We start from the raw sequence: 19,445 nt of genomic DNA, 5'->3' as shown, positions 1-19,445 counted from the left end.
GCAATGGCAAGATGCTAAGCAACTCAGTGAGACTCTGCCTCTAAATAAAATACAAAATAGGACTTAGGATGTGACTTAGTGGTTGAGTGCCCCTGAGTTCAATCCTTGGTACCTCCCCACAAAAAAAAAGTAAAGGACAAGTACACATACTCATAGTAGTCCCCAACTAATTGCATTTTTAAAATGCATGTCTTCCTTAAAATTACCATCATTTGAAAATAGCAAATCTTGAATTTCTGTTTTAATGAGTTTTGATTATTTTTATAGCCTAAAGAGGTGGAACAGTTTCCAAGATTTCTAAAACATGTTTTGTTGCAAGGTGTCCTCTTTAGTTTCAACTTCAAGGTCTCTTAAAAATTATATGTTGGTAGGAAGTATGCTTTTGACATATTAATTCAGCAGTCGTGATGGATATGTGTAAATCACAGTCTTACATTGTGACTCTTGGCATGACTTTTGAGGCAGCTGTCCAGAATTATTGTTGCAAACTATAGATGGTAGTGCAAAGTGAAGCTACCAGTTGAACCTACAAACTTGGTATTGTTATTGGAACTTTGCATCAGCTACTGAACATGTTGGTAATCTAAAAATTACTTTTTTTGGATTTCATTTTTCCAGGACTCTAAAAGACCCAATATTATTGTGAATTAATTAGTAATTATTATCTAGATTTTTAAAGAAAGGATTTTTAACAAGAGTAATCGCCACTCACAAGTATGCAGTTTCATACTGTAGCTGAGATTGGATCCTGTACACTTTTTCTTCTTTGCTTCTTATGCTATCCATAGTTTTCTTTAATGTAAATTAGTAGTTCCCATAGTAGGATCCCTCTCTTAGTAGTATCAGCCTCACTTGGAAGTTTATTAAAAATGCATTTATTTTTTCCATTCTGGGGATTGAAGGTAGGGGTGCTCTACCACTAAGCAACATATCTCAGACCTAACTGAATCTAGAACCCTGAGGGTGGGAACCACTGTTTGTTTTAATAAGCCCTTCAGGTGATCCTGATGGATGCTGAAGTTTGAGAGCCACTCACTGCCTTGGATCTGCTACCTAGTGCCTCAGAACTTCATCTACATTAGTTGAAAAAGACTAAATTAGGGTTTATATTAGCCAGAGGTGTGATAAGCCTATTATTTGAGAGCGTATTTGTAAATACCTTAACTAAAGGAGTGAAAGATAAACGTCATCTCTTGTTGATTTATTGTATCTAATTTTTAAGGGGAATTTTCTGACTTTTCCTCAGTTATGCGTAACAAATCAAAAGTCCAAGTTGTAGGCTTTTTTGTTCCTTTTAAAAAATTCTTATTTTGATACGTTATTGGTAAGAAGCGTTTTAAAATGTGTTATAAAGAAGTCATCACTGACTTCAGTGAAATGTGGATTGTGCCCAAGGGAAGGAAATAACCTGGATATAGATGTTCAAAAAGCAATAAGTTTATTTTAGAAAGCTGCCAAGTTAACACTATTGTATTCAGAATCATCAGAGCCAAAGATTGCATGTGATTTAGGATTTGAGTAGTGGAAATCCTCCAGATTTTAGTATGGAATATTTTCCCTTTTAAGGAAAATGGTTTTGAATATGTAAAGCACTTGCTATCTTTGTGTCTTAGGATTTAGTTAAATAAGTAGAGAGTATTAAAAACTCTTGAAGAGGTGATATTCAAGGATAGGAAATGATTTTATAAGCCTGCTTTCCACAGGAAATCAGGTTAAAAATGGAACTCTATAAAAAGGTTGGTACAAGGCTATTAAAATAAAAGGGACTATGGAAGATGTCCTCTTAATGAAAATAGTAACTTCAGCTTCCTCTCCTGTGCCTGTATTACAAGCAATTGTGCTTTTCCCTAGGACTCACAATATTAACTACTGAATCATTTTCTTTCTTTTCTTTCATTCTTTAAAGATTCTTAGGCTCTTTAAATACTTTATAATTTATATCAACTAAGGGCAGGTACTGTGTTTTAAACTTAATAAAATAAACTCCAAAATATGTTTTAATATATAAATTTCAAAAATCTAAATACTAATATTTGGCTAATTCTTGATTCATTTCTTCAGGTTATGTTTCACTTGATTTACTTATTTATCTATTTGCAGTGCTGGGGATTGAACCCAGGACCTTGTGCTTGCTAGGCAAGTGCTCTTCCTCTGAGCTATATTCCCAACAGAATATAACAGAAAATCCAGACTAGCAGTGGTTTAAAACCAGATATATTTTTTAAGCCACTTAAAAGCTCAGAGATAGTCAATACAGATCTGATATGGATCAAGGACCCATATTCTTCATGTATCTTATATTCCATCTTTACCTCTTAAACAGCAATTGCTATTGGAGCTCTAGCCATTACAACTTCAGAAGAAAGGGAAGAAGTAGGGCATAATCCCTCTCTTTAAAGGACTCTTGGCAGTCATAAGTAGTTGTTGAGCTTATATCTTATTGGTTCCATGGCCATGGCTAACCATTGGGGTTTGTATATTCAATCTTTTCTGAAAGTCCTTGTGCTGAGCTAAAAATTGGGGGTTCTGTCATTAAGGAATAGGAGAGGATAGGTATTGAAGACAATCAGCTGCTTCTCCATGGTATACAAATTAATGATTTAAAATTTAAAAAGACGTTTTCCAGTTAAAGTCTAGGACACTTCACTTATTCCAAAGATACTCTTAGATTTTCAAATGCAATGACCAAAAAATAGAAAATATATTGAAAGAGAGAGGTGGTATATTGTAACCTACTGAAAAAGAGACCCCAATCTTGGAACACTCTGAACTCTAATTTTGTACTTCTTTGTGTATTTGGGCCATATTTTTACAATCCTAATTGAGGACCATAAAATGAAAGTGATACATTTAATAATTGTTAGATTCTTATCTGACAGGCAAGTTGAAATCAAATGAAGAATGAGCAGCTATGCTATTTCATTTTAAGAACTCAAGGAATTCCATAATAAAGTAGTGAAAGTAGTGGTGGTAATGAGCTTTAGACTGTTTACTCCTCTCCAGTTTTGTGTCAATTTCTAAACCAAGTATCCATGATTGATCTCCTTCTAGAATGTTACATCAGGTTCTACTTAGGTATTTTCTATTGTTTCAATTTTAAGCGTGTGGTCTTCATATGGGAAATAAAACTAGTCATCTTATGCTGTATTAGTTTATGAAAGCTTTTGCCAATAGTTTGTGTTTGTTTTATATCCTTGACCTAAAAATTTTATTGAAAAAACCAGAGAAATCAATGCTTTATGTATTCTTGTATTGCCTTACCTAAATATTTATATTTTAGTTGTGTACTTTCAAACATAAGGAGTTTAATTATTTTGGAGCAAGTAGAGAAGGGTAGATAAGTCTCCCCTGGATTGATAGGACCTTTGTTCATCAGTCTTAGAGGGTTTAATAGCATAAGTCACAACTATTGCCATCTTCCTTCTCAGCAGAATTGCTTTTCCTAATAGAAAGAAGCACATGAGCAGTTGTCAGAGTAGCCTTTTGTCAGGAGTTTGTGTATTAGTAAGGGGAAATAACTGCCTCAGAGTAATTTTCATAGAACTTATCATCTCATAATAATTTTCTTGAACTAAGCCAAGATAACTGCAAAGGTCAAAAACAAATTTTTGTATTGTGTGAATGTCTTCTGTTAATATTAGAAAACATTCTTTCATTATACCAAAGGCAGAAAGCTAAAAAATAGAAACACTTGAGAAAACCTATGCTTTCCAAATGGTAGACATTTGTAATCGATTTATGGAATTAGTATTAGTAAACAATGTAATATAAGTAATAGCATTTGACATTTATGTGTTTAGTGTGTGTGCTTACTATGTGCTGGGTATGGTGCTAAATTCTTTATGCATTTTCTTATGTAATCCTCATAACTATATAAAGTAGACTATTAATTTTTCCATTTATAGATTCTTAAGAAAACTGAAGATTAGAGAGAATAGTTTGACATTTGAATCCAAGTCTTCGGGATCTGTGTGTGCTTCAAAGAACTGCTCATGCCTGAAGATTTTTTGTCTTTGGTCCAAGTCAGATCTTTTTAGTTAGAGGGCAGTCCCAGGGCAGGTTTATTGGGTGGTAGTAATGAGGATGTGAATTTTCTTAATGTGTTGCCATGTTAGAGAAGGGTAAAGGTACATGATACATTAGCAAATTTGGAGTAGACATATTTGGAGAGAAATTTCCTTAGCTTTGAATTTTTTTTCCAGACAGAAAATAGGATAATTTGTCTTCTTTGCCCTTTGAGTAAATGGGTGAAGTATTTTTTATTTAAAAGAATGGTCTTATATTTTGAAGATCAGATAAATTATGAAGCAGGTAAATAATACCAAAGCCTCCCAACCCCCAACAACCTTTACACAGTGATTTAGAATACTTAACTCTAGGCTTCCTTAAATATCTGAATTCCCCTAAGTTCCTTTGTGTTTGTTTACAGTTAATGTGTTAAGAGCCATTGACATTTGAAGATCATCAGAAGTGAAGATAAAACATCTCAAAAATTATAATGTAAGTGAATGGGAAAATGCAAAAGGTGGACAGAAGTTAATATTTCTGGAATCCATATTGTCCCAAATGAATTTTGTGCATATGAGTAATCACTAATTTCAGACTTCAATCCCAATTTCAAGATCCAGTCTTGAAAATTCTTTGTTCACTTGTTCTTGGGGAAGACACTCATTGAATTTCAGACATCCAGTAATAATCCATGAGAATTTTATTTTACTTCCATGTATTATTTTCTTCCTTTTCCTGCTTAGTACTTTACAGTTTAACTTGAGAAGAGAGTGACAAAGGTTCATGTTATATATAAAGTTGTATTTGTGTAGACAGAGGTCTTTGCTTTCCAGCTGCTGATGTGTTTTTATTTTTACCTTAGTTTAATTTTGCTACTGTCTGGTATGTTTGTTAGTCTAAAATAATTATCAGTTTGCTAACAACCCTTTGTCCTTTTTTCCCTACCTTTATTTGGTTGCCTGCTCCTTTCTTTCCTTTTTTCCCCTCTCTGAATATTTGTTTCGTTATCTATTGTGTCTCCCACACTATGGTAGATATTCCTAAGAGCTTGGTGCTAAGACCAGTTGCATCATCTTTTTATATTGTTAAGAGCATTTGAGATCATTTAGTTAGTGCTTCTCAAGTGTCACTGAGGACTCCCTGCATATTTCAGTTACCTGTGGTCCTTGGTCAGCATTTAACTTCCTAAATTCCAGACCAGACATTCTGAATCATTGGAAGTAGACCCAAAATCTGCTCTTAAAAGTTTGTGGTTCATTGATCCAGATACTTTCAGCAGTCTAGTCCAGCTCTGTAACTTTGCAAATTGAGGATAGACCTGGAGAAATTGATTAAGTTACCTAAGTGCACAATAAATGTTAGAAGGCCAGGAATAGTTGATGACTTTTCTTTCAAAGTCACAGAGATATTTAGTGCTAAAGATGATCTCCTGATTCTCAGTTCTAGACTTTACCAAGTCATGCTATAATTTTTTTGGGGGGCCAGACAACTCATTGTGTTTCATGTCTATAGAATTCTCCTTTAATACCACATATAAAATCATAACCCAATTCACCACTGTAACTGAAAAAATAACTAAAAGCACACATCAGTTGTGTGCATGAAAAAACATGTACTGTTTCTCCATGTTTAGTCAGATAAGTGACTAATTCTGGTTTTGAAATCATTGACTGATAGTCTTGGTAGAAGGAAAAAAGGTTTTGATTTTATAGCCAGAACGTTATTTCTACCTGAACTTTTAAATTTTGTACTTCTAGAAAAGGAGAATCTGATTTCATTTTTGAATGAAATAGTAGGTACAAATTTCATAGTGTTTTGTAAATAGTAGTTGCTTGGTAAACTGTACTGTGAACAGTTTGCTATTAAAAATTTCTCCCCCTTTGGCTTCTATTAGGAGTGGTTTTATTTGCTTTGTACAGAATCTGATGCCTTATATAACAAATCAGAGATCTCAAATAATTGAAATTAATTTATAATACTGTATTGTTACAGTGGGGATTCACAGTGTCTCTGAGGGACTAATGTTTACTAAGATATTTTTTGAAATGTAAAAGTTTGAATTAATTTTACACTTGTATATATTTTATATTGTATTGTGTATTTTTATAGTTTCTGTATTGTAGCTTCATATTAACTAATATAGTTAGTATTTTTTTTGGAAATATTCTTTAATGGTTGAATTATTAGCAAGTTTAACTGTAAAATACAGTTACCCAAGTTTTCTGAATATTTTGGGACATGATTTAATTAAATCATTTTTTAAAATGTTATTTCACTTATTTGTTTTGCAGTGCTAGAGATCCCACCCAAGGCCTTGCATGTGCTAGGCAGGTGCTCTACCACTGCGCTCTACCTTCAGTCCTAAAAATGTTATTTTTAAAGCTTATTCATTTTTGATAAGCTTATTATATCTTGCCATTATAATTATTATTTCCATTAAATCTTATTACAAAAAGAAAAAAATTTGTATATTTGTAAATATAATCGCTCTAAAAAGGGACTTTATTGATGTAATTCCCTTTTTTTTTTTTTTTTCTTTTGATTGGGACACTAATGATAAGGAACTTTCCCAAGAGTGGAAGTTTTATACATATTAAAAAAAATCTTGTGAACAAAACAGAATGACATTTATTTTATGATATGTGTAAAATGTTTTGAAAATTGTAAAGAGGCACACATATGTAATGGGTTACCGATTACTACTGTGATGTGTCCATAGAGTTTCCTTGCAACTTAATTGAACGTTTGCTATTACTTACTTAATTTAAAATCAGAAAGAAAAATGCATGCATTGTCACTTGGTCTTTTATTTCTCATGCTCATATTTTATTTTGTTTTATTTTTATTTTTATTTTTGTTATTGGGGTGTTTAACCACTGAGCCACATCCCCAGCCCCTTTTTAATACTTCATTTAGAGATAAGGTCTCAATGACTTGCTAAGTGCCTTGCTAGGTTGCTGAGGTTGGATCAGAACTCGAAATCCTGCCTCAGTCTCCTGAACCCCTGGGATTACAGACATGTGCCACTGCACCCAACTCAGATTTTATTGATTCTTCTTGAAGCACATGATATTAGAATAGGTACTATGCAGGATAGCTAAATTTCTCTTTCTCTGTGAAAGAGTAGCAGTGACTAATCCAGATTGTCACCTTAAGTAATCACACAAAACACTCAAGATAATATTATATTGGAAGACTTGTATCAGCCATTTTCTGTGGAAGAAAATGGTTAATGAATGAATAAATGAGTATTCAATATACTTCTCAGGGTATTCAAAGTAGCTAATAGTAAAGTTAATATATTTTGGTGTACTTTTTATTTCCAAAGGTGTTTTACCTACACAGTCTGTTATTTCTCACAACAATCCAGTGAGATAGTTCTTAATTTGACCGACAAGTAGGTAAGACCCAAAGAAGTGTCTCTGGTTATAAAAGGTGGAACTGGAATTTTAATTTTGATTCTTAAAGCCATGTTGCTTCCACTCCCAATAAAGATAACACAGAAGTGGTAAAATTTCATGCGGTTTGCATTTTACTGTTTTTAAAAGAAATTTAGAATCTTGAAAAGTTGTCAGCAGGTTCACCTTGTCCGTCAGCCTAATTACTCACTGTATGCTTTTCTTTTGAAGTCAGACTCACTTTTCCTAAAATATTTAAAAGAAATGCTACTATCTTGGATAAAAGACTCATCCTGAGTGTGGCTACCAGCATGTGATGCCTAAAATTATTTGAGTGTTTAAATATAAAAGAGAGTGATTATGATCTTTAGAAGTGTATAGAAGTATATCAACAGGAAAAATTGTGTGTGTTACAGCACAATGTAGTGAGAAGTATTGATCTTTTCTTTGTCTTCCATTCTTTAATTCTGATCCTGCTTTTTAAGGATGACTCTGAATGAGTGACTTGACATCTCCGATCCTTGATTTTCTTACAGGAAAATGGCAAAGTGATAATCTACTATCCTACCTTTACAGGATTCTTGTGGAACCCAGATACGATGATTGATGATGACAATACTTTTAAATAATATAGGATATAGCAAGTTTTAGGCACCATTTTAAATATTTCACTTATATGAATTTAATCCTTATAGAGTTTTTCTGGGTATAAAAATGACCATTATTCCAACATTATAAATGAGGAAAGCAAGGCACAGAGAGGTTAAATAACTTCCTCAAGGTCAAAATGGTAGAAGCAGAAATTAATACTTGGAAATCTAGCTCCAGAGTTGGTGTGTATATAGAACATAATGTGTGTGAAAACACTTTGACCTTTGTAAAGGGCTATGATAATGTAAAGTGTTACTAATTAAATATTTTAGAAGACTTTTGTTCCTTATCCTTATTATACAAATAGAGAAAAATTACAAAAGCTAAGTCTCAAGGTACCTTCTACTCCCCAATCCTCTCCTGTACCTCCTATGGACACACTGATTTTGACTAGAATACTTTGACCTTTACCACATTCATTTAAATTTTCAGGTAAGATCTATGAAGAAACAATACTTTAGAGAAAAAAGAGTTGCTTGCAAACTGCTATGCATACTGGTTGCTGCTGGCCTTATCAAACATTATGTGTTGATTTTTAGCTTGGGAAATTAAATTGACAGACCTAGAAATAAAATGATTCAAAATTAACTGTATTCTGAGTCACATGGTCCTTAATCCCTTGGATTGTTCAAAGACTGTACCAGAGCTCAGATCTTTGTTTCTCTGAAGAATACAAAATGTAGTCTCTCATTTTATCAATCAGATGCAGTGATGAAAAGATAAGTCATGCCATCTCTTTTATCCTATAGATTGGTTCAGTTAAACAATGCAGGTTTCTGGCATAGCATTTTAAAAATAATTAACTGCATTAGTTTGTTTGAGTAGGTTTTCAATTTTTTTTTCTTTTTAATTTTGGAGATCCTGCAAATGTTCCGATTATGTTTGTTTGTTTGTTGAGTGTGTGTCCCAAATGCAGAAACACTACAGGCCTTTTATTGTTATTTTTAAAAATAAAATTTTCAACAGAATGACTAATAGATCATGAACAGTGCTTATGACACTGTAGTCCATTGTGTAAGTATTGAGAGCAAAATTTGCATTCCTAGAAAAGCCTGTTCACAATCAGAATATAGAAGGCATTCTTTAATGTTCTTGGGCAAACATGGTGTGTAAGTGCTCAGGACATTACTTAAAGAGGACATTTTTTTTTAAAGTATCTTTTCTTTCCATGGGATACTGAAGAAAACTTGAATTGGCAGCACGGCAGCACGAGTGAAGCTTAACTAAGGCAAGTGGTTTAGATCTTAATATAATGACTGTGGTCAGCAGGAACTGGAAATAGAAGAAGTGCAACCTTTCCTAAGACCTCTGAAGGTGTTTTTTTACTAGGATATATGAAAAGATAGGTGACTTGTTTTCTGCTTTCCAGGTTGTTTTGAATTGAGAGTGATTAATGCTGGTATGTTTATTTGCATCTCTAATTTTCAGAAATACTTCTCATTTTTATAAAATACTTTCATTGAACTTTGATATATTTGATTAGGAGAAGGAAGAGGAATGTAAATATATTGATTGCATCTTGAACTGCTTGCATTTTTTTTCTGCTCATTATTATTAAGTACCTGGAAGTGATGGTGTGATTGACAATGAAGTAGTGGTAATTCTATTAATATTCAAGCAAACCAGTGGAACCAGAGGTGGTTAATTCTTTACTGTTGGTTTCATTGAAAATTACTGGTGGTGGGCCTGGTTTTGTGATTGAAACTTGAGTTAGTTTTTCCTTGAATATATTGAAAGTTACATCAGATACACATTTACATATGTGGGTGAATGTATTTTAAAGAATTGCCCTAATATTTGTGCTTTGTGTTACACTAGATTTATCAGTTGATTAAAGGTTTTATTTTGACTTTAAAAGTTAGCATATTCAATTTTCTCAGTGTACATGAAGATATTTTACAGTATAGATCTAAATAAAAAACATTTAGGAGCAAGTACTTTGCTTCATTTAAATTTAATTAGTGGATTCCTTTTTAAAAGGAGACCTTTATTTCTGATTTCATTGTTTTCCCTTCTGAAGAGGGTACTCAGTGTGTTTTCTACAATACTATTTGTTAGACACTTTCTATCATTTCAGTATTTAACATTAAGTACTTTCAATATATCATGCTTTTTGATCATTATTACAGTCTTATAATGTATCATTATTTTATAAAGAAAGAACTTGGATTAAGTAACTTGCTTTATTTATTTACTTATTTTTTTGCTAAGTGGTGAAATTAAATCTGTGATTCTAAAGTTCTTGTTTTTAACCACTAAGCACTTTTGTCTGTGTTTGGAGGCAAAGGATCTCAGTTTCCATCCTTCTAAGGAAGTTGAGTAGTGTTTTGAGGTATGGGAATATTTGGAGATGATTTATTAATCCCCATTAGCTGGCAACAGATTTCTTTGTCTCTGAAGCATTAACAGGATGCTTGTAAGCCAAGTACTCATAGGTACCAAAATTCATTTTTTTAAGATATAGTCCCCCCACCACTTTTTTTTTGTTTCAATGCTAGAATTGAACCAAGGCCTTGTGCGTGCTAGGCAAGTAGTCTACCACTGAACTGCATCCCCAACCCTAGATGTAATGTCCCTAATTTGTAAATTTTTATCCTTATCAGTAATATGTTTAACTAAAAAAACTCCCAAATAAAAGTGTAGAGTGCTTTATTTATTGATACTATTTTGAAAAGCATATAGAGAATAATTCCTGTCTCCCCTAATTAGTTTGTATAACTGTTCACTTAAATGCCACACTTTGAAATAGTAGAACTTTTGAGACAGAAAGTGTAGCACATTGCTCTTACTATAGCAAAGGAAAATGACATTCTGTTACAACAGTAGACCAGTTAGTTTGTGGGAATGACTAAGAGTCAGATGATGGGATTTCTGTTTGTTCTTGTGGTGGAAAGAAAGCTGTCACTCTGGCTGAGATAGTGGCATGGTTATTAGAAAACAAAGGATGACTAGTGCTCTACTATATTTTGCCTCTTTTACTCAAAACCCAAGTTCTGTTATTTCATACGTATGTGTGTACATATATCTTCATTTTGTTATTATCTGGAACCTGCGTTTAACATTTAAATAATATTGACTTAGTTCTTTTTACTTAGGAATTGAAAATAATATAATTTTGGATAGAATGAGTGGGTCAGAGAGAAGAGATCTTAGAATGACTTTCATTTATAAGAATCATGATCCAGTGAATTTGAATAAATACATTTATGACTATGAATTGTATGTTCATGTAATCTTTAACTGCTTTTAAGGGTTAATAGTCAGTGTTTAATATATTAGAATGTAATTACAGTTTTAATTTAAGAGGTATTTTGAACCTCTTGGGAAAAGGAATTTATATATGAATTAGTTTGAAGAATAATTAATAGTATTCCACAATGCTGATTATGCTTTGATCAGTTTTGTCATTCTTGTAAAAAAAAAATTCTCTCTTTAACTATTTCATTAATTTCTAAAATGTGTTTTTTTGTTTATAAATTTTTTTGACATAACTTAGTTATCTGAATAAAGATGTTAATGCTTTCAAGGGTAGAAATTATGTTTTTCCTACCTTTGAGGTGTTATGTTTGTTCCTGTTAAAAAGTACACTTAACTCTTCCTTATTTTGAAACTTGGTAATTACTTGCAGGCTATCAGGGGCTGGGAGTTTTTAATTTACTTAAGGCTTAGATATTTGAGCCCTGTCAGGTTTTTTTTTTTTTTTTAACCTGCAGTAAAGGATTTATAAGAACAAAAAGGATTTGTGATTATAATTTAGTGTTATTTCTTTTTTTAATTTATAAAGAATATAAATTTATTTCTCACAGTTCTGGAAGGCAGAAGTCCAAGATCAAGGCACTGGCATGTTTGGTGAGGGCTGCATCACTGCTTCTACGATGACACTTTGAGTATTATGTCCTCTGAGAGCCTGGGTGTTTGAAGGGGCCTCTTTTCCATGACCAACTATGTGTGAGAATCATTGTTCCCCAGGTCCATGCAGTCACCTGTAGTCTTGCTCAGCCTCTTGGCCTGTGCAGTAGGAGCAACATTTCTGACTGGAAAATGTCTTCAGAAGAAAATGTACCAGATGCCAGACTGCCCACCCTGGGCTCCCAGTCTCTAGTTCTGGAGGCCAGGAAGTCCAAGAGCATGGTGCTGGCATCTGGTGTGGTCCTTTTTGCTGTGTCATAACATGGCAAGACAGACAAAGCATGTCTAGTGTTATTTCTTAACAGCTTTGGTTAATGGTTTAGACAGAAATATCCAAATCAGTTGGGCAGGAGGAACAAATTTTTATAATGCTGCAACTATGTGAGAGAGCCTTTGGATGGGGAAAGTTTATGCAGTGTAATTAAGAAATGATGTTGAAGGATAAGTCTTTGAGTCACATATTCAAGTGGGACAATAGTTTATTTGTATGCATACGTGTTTGTATGTGGGGAGAGGCGAGAAGGGTGGCATTTTGCTTGTTAATAAGTGAAAGGATGTTAAAAATAGTAAGCCTCTACTTTAGCAGAAATTTCCAGTATTTAGGAGTGTAATTCTTCATCTGTGATTCTAAAATTTTGTACCTGTGCTCCAAATCATAGAATCTTAGATTTGGACTTCGTGACTGTCTTGTAGTAGCAGCCCTACCCATTTAGTCTTCCTTATGGCTTTTGAATATCATCAGTGATTAGACCTTCATTTTTTCAGCACTTCCTGCCCCATTTTGGAGCCCCCATTTTTGATGACAAGGCCTTGTCATATACAAGAAATTGACTTTATGTAGTTTATCAGTTAAATGGAAAATAGGAAATGCAGAATGATTGCTTGTTGAAAACATAGCTTTCTTTTTCAATTAAACAGACATTGAAAAAATCTGACTTTTGGAGGGACATGAAAGCGGTGTTTAGTGATTACAGTAAATACTGTGAAGGATTGACTAAAATTTGAAGAATAGCATTGAAACTTTTAGAATCTTGACTGTTTGAAATCTCTGTGAAATCCTTATGAAATGAAAGGTCACTTAAAGTGTATTTGGACCATGACCATTTTTATAGTACATTGTCTTTTCATTTGTGTGCCCAAATTTTGTCCGATTAGGCTTTTGTCAAAAATGATACGTGATTCTTCTTTGACATTTGGTAACTTTTGCTCCTGTCTTGTAGTCTGTCTTATGATAGATTTGACTTCTCAAAATTTTTTTAGTATTTTCCCCTCTAAGTCAATTAACTCTTTCTTTTAGTGAGAGTAGCTCTGGCCTACCATTTTATTGCCATAGTAAAATACATATCTTGTAAAACCTATCTCTAAAAGAGTTCTGATTTTTAGATAGTTTTCTTGAGTTGTGCATTTATTGAGTTTGTGCATTTTAAAACCTAACTAGAAAATGTAAACTTGCTCAAAAAACCTTAGCCACCAGTTAGAGAGATAGCTGTGAATTAAAGAGATATGTCCTTAGAGCAGCATATACTCAGGAGAAATGGCATTAATCTGGAAGTTTTCCTGAGAAGATGGTTTTTGTTTCCCAACCCCATAAGTGTTTTTTTCTTTAACTTTAAAGTCTTAAGCATTTTGACAGTAACTTCATTTTCCATATTTTGACACCATTGTCAGTTGCAGGATACTGTCCATTTACTCCTCAATTCTTTTTCAATAGTGGTATGTATGTGTTTGTTTATATGTATGTTTCTATATATATATAAAAGAACAGTATAGTTTAAATGGAGTTTTCACATCATTTCTACTTGGTCTTTATAACTACATAGTGAAATAAATAGAACAAGTGTTTTCATCCCTACTTTGTAGTATGAAATTGAGGTTCTGAGAGGCTAAATGACTTTCCATGATTTATGACTCCCAATTTTCATTCTCTTCTAATACTTAAATTTACATGTCCTTATTGGAGTGGGAGAAGTTTATGTATTGGCACTTGCTAAAATGTTCTTTGCTGCAAATTGTGAACATGCTTTTTAATATGGTTATATATATGAGTCCACTATTAAAAACTGTAGATATTCTTTCATTGTAATAAAATAATATACAACATTTGGGACTAAAGTAGAAAGTATTGATGTTTTAAAAATGAATTAATAATTGAAACTGTTATTAAAGGGGAAATGTGAAATTTCCTTTTCCATAGATTATTTTTGATTGAGTAAATTGTCTTAATTTTCCTCTGTAGAGATTGTGACTAGGGCTAACTCCTTTAAAGCTAAAATTGTTAGAGTTGTATTCATTTAAATTCTTCAATCTGTGTCTGGCTTCATTCTTTTTTTTTTTTTTTTTTTTCTGTTTTTTTTTCTGGCTTCATTCTGCTAAACCAGGATTCTCAGATGGCTAAGAGGTGTCCTATTCTAGCCTTCATTAGATAAAAATAATAGTTTACCTGACTTTGTTACTGATTGTCAGATAATGTGCTAAAATCTTTGCATTTATATTTTATTTCATCTTTATAAGTATGGGAACAGATCCTAGCATATGGTAAGCACTCAGTATTAACTACTTGATTTAATACAGTTCAATAAAAATACACTTTTGAGCTCCTGTTGTGTGCCAGTATTAGTCTATAGCTAGACCAGAGTTTCTCAACCCTTTTTAAAATTATTGCCCAATGGAGCAGTTTTAGACACCCTTCCCTCAGCTGTCCTCTCCATCCATGAAAATATGATACCACAAAATATAATGTACATAAATTTGTGTACTTTATGTATGTTTGTTTATACTTAAAAATTAAGATTTTTTTCCCCTTTGCCTTCAAAGAACCTTTTTTTTTTTTTCACCTCTTTGTGGGGTGGTATTCCTCTTGCATGCTCTAGGTACTTGAGATATGGAAGTGAATAAAACAAAGTTTGGGACCCTCAAAGAGATAATTTTTTTTTTGTCTTATTAAGGAAATATTTATTTATTTATTTATTTATTTTTAAATTTATTTTTTTTGTAAACAAATGGGATACATGTTGTTTCTGTTTGTACATGGAATAATGGCATACCATTTGCATAATCATACATTTACATAGGGTAATGATGTTTGATTCATTCTGTTATTTTTTCCTTCCCCCCCACCCCTCCCACCCCTCTTTTCCCTCTATACAGTCCCTCCTTCCTCCATTCTTGCCCCCCTCCCACCCCCCATTATGTGTCATCATCCGCTTATCATCGAGATCATTCGTCCTTTGGTTTTTTGAGTTTGGCTTATCTCACTTAGCATGATATTCCATTTCATATCCAGTTTCATCCATTTACCTGTAAATGCCATAATTTTATTATTCTTTATAGCTGAGTAATATTCCATTGTATATATATACCACAGTTTCTTTTTTTTTTATTGTAAACAAATGGGATACATGTTGTTTCTCTGTACATGGAGTCAAGGCATACCATTTGTGTAATCATAAATTTACACAGGGTAATGTTGCTTGATTCATTGTTATTTTTTTCCTTCCCCCCCAACCCCTCCCACTCCTCTTTTCCCTCTATACAGTCCTTCCTTCCTCTATTCTTGCCGCCGTCCTTAACTCTAACCCTAAACCTAACCCTAACCCTAACGCTAACCCCTCCCACCCCCCATTATATGTCCTCATCCGCTTATCAGCGAGATCATTTGTCCTTTGGTTTTTGAGATTGGCTTATCTCACTTAGCATGATATTCTCCAATTTCATCCATTTCCCATAATTTTATCATTCTTTACAGCTGAGTAATATTCCATTGTATATATATACCACAGTTTCTTTATCCATTCATCAATTGAAGGACATCTAGGTTGGTTCCACAGTATGGCTATTGTGAATTGAGCAGCTATGAACATTGATGTGGCTGTATCTCTGTAGTATGCTGATTTTAAGTCCTTTGGGTATAGGCTGAGAAGTGGGAGAGCTGGGTCAAATGGTGGTTCCATTCCAAGTTTTCTAAGGAGTCTCCACACTGCTTTCTAGAGTGGCTGCACTAATTTGCAGCCCCACCAGCAATGTATGAGTGTACCTTTTTCCCCACATCCTCTCCAACACCTATTGTTGCTTGTATTCTTGATAATCGCCATTCTAATTGGGGTGAGATGGAATGTTAGTGTAGCTTTGATTTGCATTTCTCTTATTACTAAAGATGTTGAACATTTTTTCATATGTTTGTTGATTGCTTGTAGATCAATTCTGTGAAGCGTCTGTTCATATCCTTAGCCCATTTGTTGATTGGGTTATTTGCATTCTTGGTGTAGAGTTTTTTGAGTTCTTTATATATTCTGGAAATTAGTGCTCTATCTGAAGTATGAGTGGCAAAGATTTTCTCCCACTCTGTAGGCTCTTTCTTCACATTGCTGGTAGTTTGCTTTGTTGAGAGAAAGCTATTTAGTTTGAATCTGTCCCAGTTGTTGATTCTTGCTTTTATTTCTTGTGCTATTGGAGTCCTGTTAAGGAAGTCTGATCCTAAGCCAACAAGGTGAAGATTTGGACCTACTTTTTTCTTCTGTAAGATGCAGGGTCTCTGGTCTGATTTTGAGGTCCTTGATCCATTGTGAGTTGATTTTTGTGCAGGGTGAGAGATAGGGGTTTATTTTCATTCTGTTGCATATGGATTTCCAGTTTTCCCAGCACCATTTGTTGAAGAGGCTATCTTTTCTCCATTGCATATTTTTGTCTAGTGTGAGAAAATTGTATTTATTTGGGTTTGTGTCCTTGTCCTCTATTCTGTACCATTGATCTACCTGTCTATTTTGGTGCCAATACCATGCCATTTTTGTTACTATTGCTTTGTAGTAGAGTTTGAAGTTCTGGTATTGGGATATGCCCTGCTTCATTCTTCCTGCTAAGGATTGCTTTAGCTATTCTGGGTTTCTTATTCTTCCAGATGAATTTCATGATTGCTGCTCTATTTCTGTAGGGTACATCATTGGGATTTTAATTGGAATTGCATTGAATCTGTATAGCTCTTTTGGTAGTATGGCCATTTTCACAATATTAATTCTGCCTATCGAAGAACATGGGAGATCTTTCCATCTTCTAAGGTCTTCCTCAATTTCTTTCTTCAAAGTTTTGTAGTTTTCATTGTAGAGATCTTTTACCTCTTTGGTTAGATTGATTCCCAAGTTTTTTTTTTTTTTTTTTTTTTTTTTTGAGGCTATTGCAAATGGAGTTGTTTTCCTCATTTCCCTTTCAGCTGTCTCATCGCTTGCGTATAAAAATGCTTTAGATTTATGCGTGTTGATTTTATAGACTGCTATTTTGCTGAATTCATTGATGAGGTCTAGAAGTTTTCTGGAGGAGTTTTTTGGATCCTCTAAATATAGAATCATGTCGTCAGCAAACAGTGACAGCTTAAGTTCCTCTTTTCCTATTTGTATCCCTTTAATTTCTTTAGTCTGCCTAATTGCTCTGTCTAGAGTTTTGAGGACAATTTAAATAGAAGTGGTGAAAAAGGACATCCCTGTCTTGTTCTCGGTTTTAAAGGAAATGGTTTTAGTTTTTCTCCATTAAGAATGATGTTGGCCATGGGCTTAGCATAAATAGCCTTTACAATGTTCAGGTATGTTCCTACTATCCCTATTTTTTCTAGTGTTTTGAGCATGAAGGTGTGTTATATTTTGTCAAATGCTTTTTCTGCATCAGTTGAAATAATCATGATTCTTATCTTTAAGTCTGTTGACATGATGGATTATGTTTATTGATTTATGGGTGTTAAACCATCCTTGCATTCCAGGGATGAACCCCACTTGATCGTGGTGCACGATTTTCTTAATGTGTTTTTGGATATGGATTGCCAATATTTTGTTAAGGATCTTTGCATCTATATTCATCAAGGATATTGGTCTAAAATTTTCTTTCCTTGATGTGTCTTTTCCTGGTCTGAGTATGAGGGTGATATTAGCTTCATAGAATGAGTTTGGTAGGGTACCCTCTTTTTCTATTTCCTGGAATACTTTGAGAAGTATTGGAATGAGTTCTTCTTTGAAGGTCTTGTAGAACTTGGCTGAGAATCTGTTTGGTCCTGGGCTTTTCTTGGATGGTAGGTTTTTAATGGCTTCTTCTATTTCATTGCTTGATATTGATCTGTTTAAATTGTGTATGTCCTCCTGGTTCAGTTTGGGAGGAGCATATGTCTCTAGAAATTTGTCAAAGTCTTCTGTAGTTTCTATTTTGTTGGAATACAGATTTTTGAAGTAGCTTCTCATTATGTTCTGTATCTCAGTGGTGTCTGTCATAATATTTCCTTTTTCATCACGAAATTTAGTAATTTGAATTTTCTCTCTCCTTCTCTTTGTTAGTGTGGTTAAGGGTTTGTCTATTTTGTTTACTTTTTCAAAGAACCAACTTTTTGTTTTGTCAATTTTTTGAATTGTTTCTTTTGTTTCAATTTCATTGACTTCAACTCTGATTTTAATTATTTCCTGTCTTCTACGTCTTTTGCTGTTATTCTGTTCTTCTTTTTCTAGGGCTTTGAGCTGTAATGTTAGGTCATTTAGTTGTTGACTTTTCATTCTTTTCTGGAATGCACTCCATGCAATGAATTTTTCTCTTAGTACCGCTTTCATAGTGTCCCAGAGATTTTGATATGTTGTATCGTCGTTCTCATTGACCTTTAAGAATATTTTTAACTCCTCCCTGATGTTTTCTGTTATCCATGTTTCATTCAATAGCATATTCTTTAGTCTCCAGGTGTTGGAGTAATTTCTGTTTTTATTTTGTCATTGATTTCTATTCTCAGTTCATTATGATCTGAAAGAACACAAGGCAGTATCTCTATTTTTTTGCATTTCCTAAGGGCTGCTTTGTGGCATAACATATGGTCTATTTTCGAGAAGTTTCCATATGCTGCTGAGAAGAAAGTGAATCCGCTCGTTGATGGATGGAATATTCTATATATGTCTATTAAGTCTAGGTTATTGATCGTGTTATTGAGTTCTGTGGTTTCTTTGGTTGGATTTTGTTTGGAAGATCTATCCAGTGGTGAGAGCGGTGCGTTAAAGTCACCCAGAATTATTTTGTTGTGGTCTATGTGATTCTTGAAATTGAGAAGGATTTGTTTGATGTACAGGGATGCACCATTGTTTGGGGCATAAATATTTACTATCATTATGTCTTCCTGATTTATGGTTCCCTTAAGCAGTATAAAATGTCCTTCTTTATCCCTTCTGACTAACTTTGGCTTGAAGTCCACTTTTTCTGATATAAGGATGGAAACCCCCGCTTTTTTACTGAGTCCATGTGCGTGGTAGGTTTTTTTCCCATTCTTTCACCTTTAGTCTGTGGATGTCTTTTTCTATGAGATGAGTCTCTTGCAGGCAGCATATTGTTGGGTCTTCCTTTTTAATCCATTCTGCCAGTCTATGTCTTTTGATTGATCAGTTTAGGCCATTAACGTTCAGGGTTATTATTGAGATATGATTTGCATTCCCAATCATTTGGCTTATTTTTGGTTTTTAAGTTGGCTCGGTT

The 19,445-nt window shown here is 33.6% G+C and overlaps 1 protein-coding gene across 3 annotated transcripts in view; it reads left to right on the top strand.

Moving 5' to 3' along the window:
- Positions 1–19,445, top strand: part of Mtmr2 (myotubularin related protein 2) — a 109,570-nt gene that overhangs the window by 4,675 nt on the left and 85,450 nt on the right. For 2 of the 3 annotated variants that reach the window (XM_047516734.1, XM_047516736.1), the window contains exon 2: positions 4,430–4,500. The exons of the other annotated variant lie outside the window; for it this stretch is intronic. The gene's annotated coding sequence lies outside the window, so the exon portion shown is untranslated. The remainder of the gene's footprint in view (positions 1–4,429; positions 4,501–19,445) is intronic. 3 annotated transcript variants of the gene reach the window in all.

The sequence above is a fragment of the Sciurus carolinensis genome, chromosome 11 (assembly GCF_902686445.1).
Source record: "Sciurus carolinensis chromosome 11, mSciCar1.2, whole genome shotgun sequence".
Classification (NCBI taxonomy): domain Eukaryota; kingdom Metazoa; phylum Chordata; class Mammalia; order Rodentia; family Sciuridae; genus Sciurus; species Sciurus carolinensis.
The sequence above is the reverse complement of the archived record's forward strand: the minus strand, read 5'-3'. Positions and strand labels throughout refer to the sequence as shown.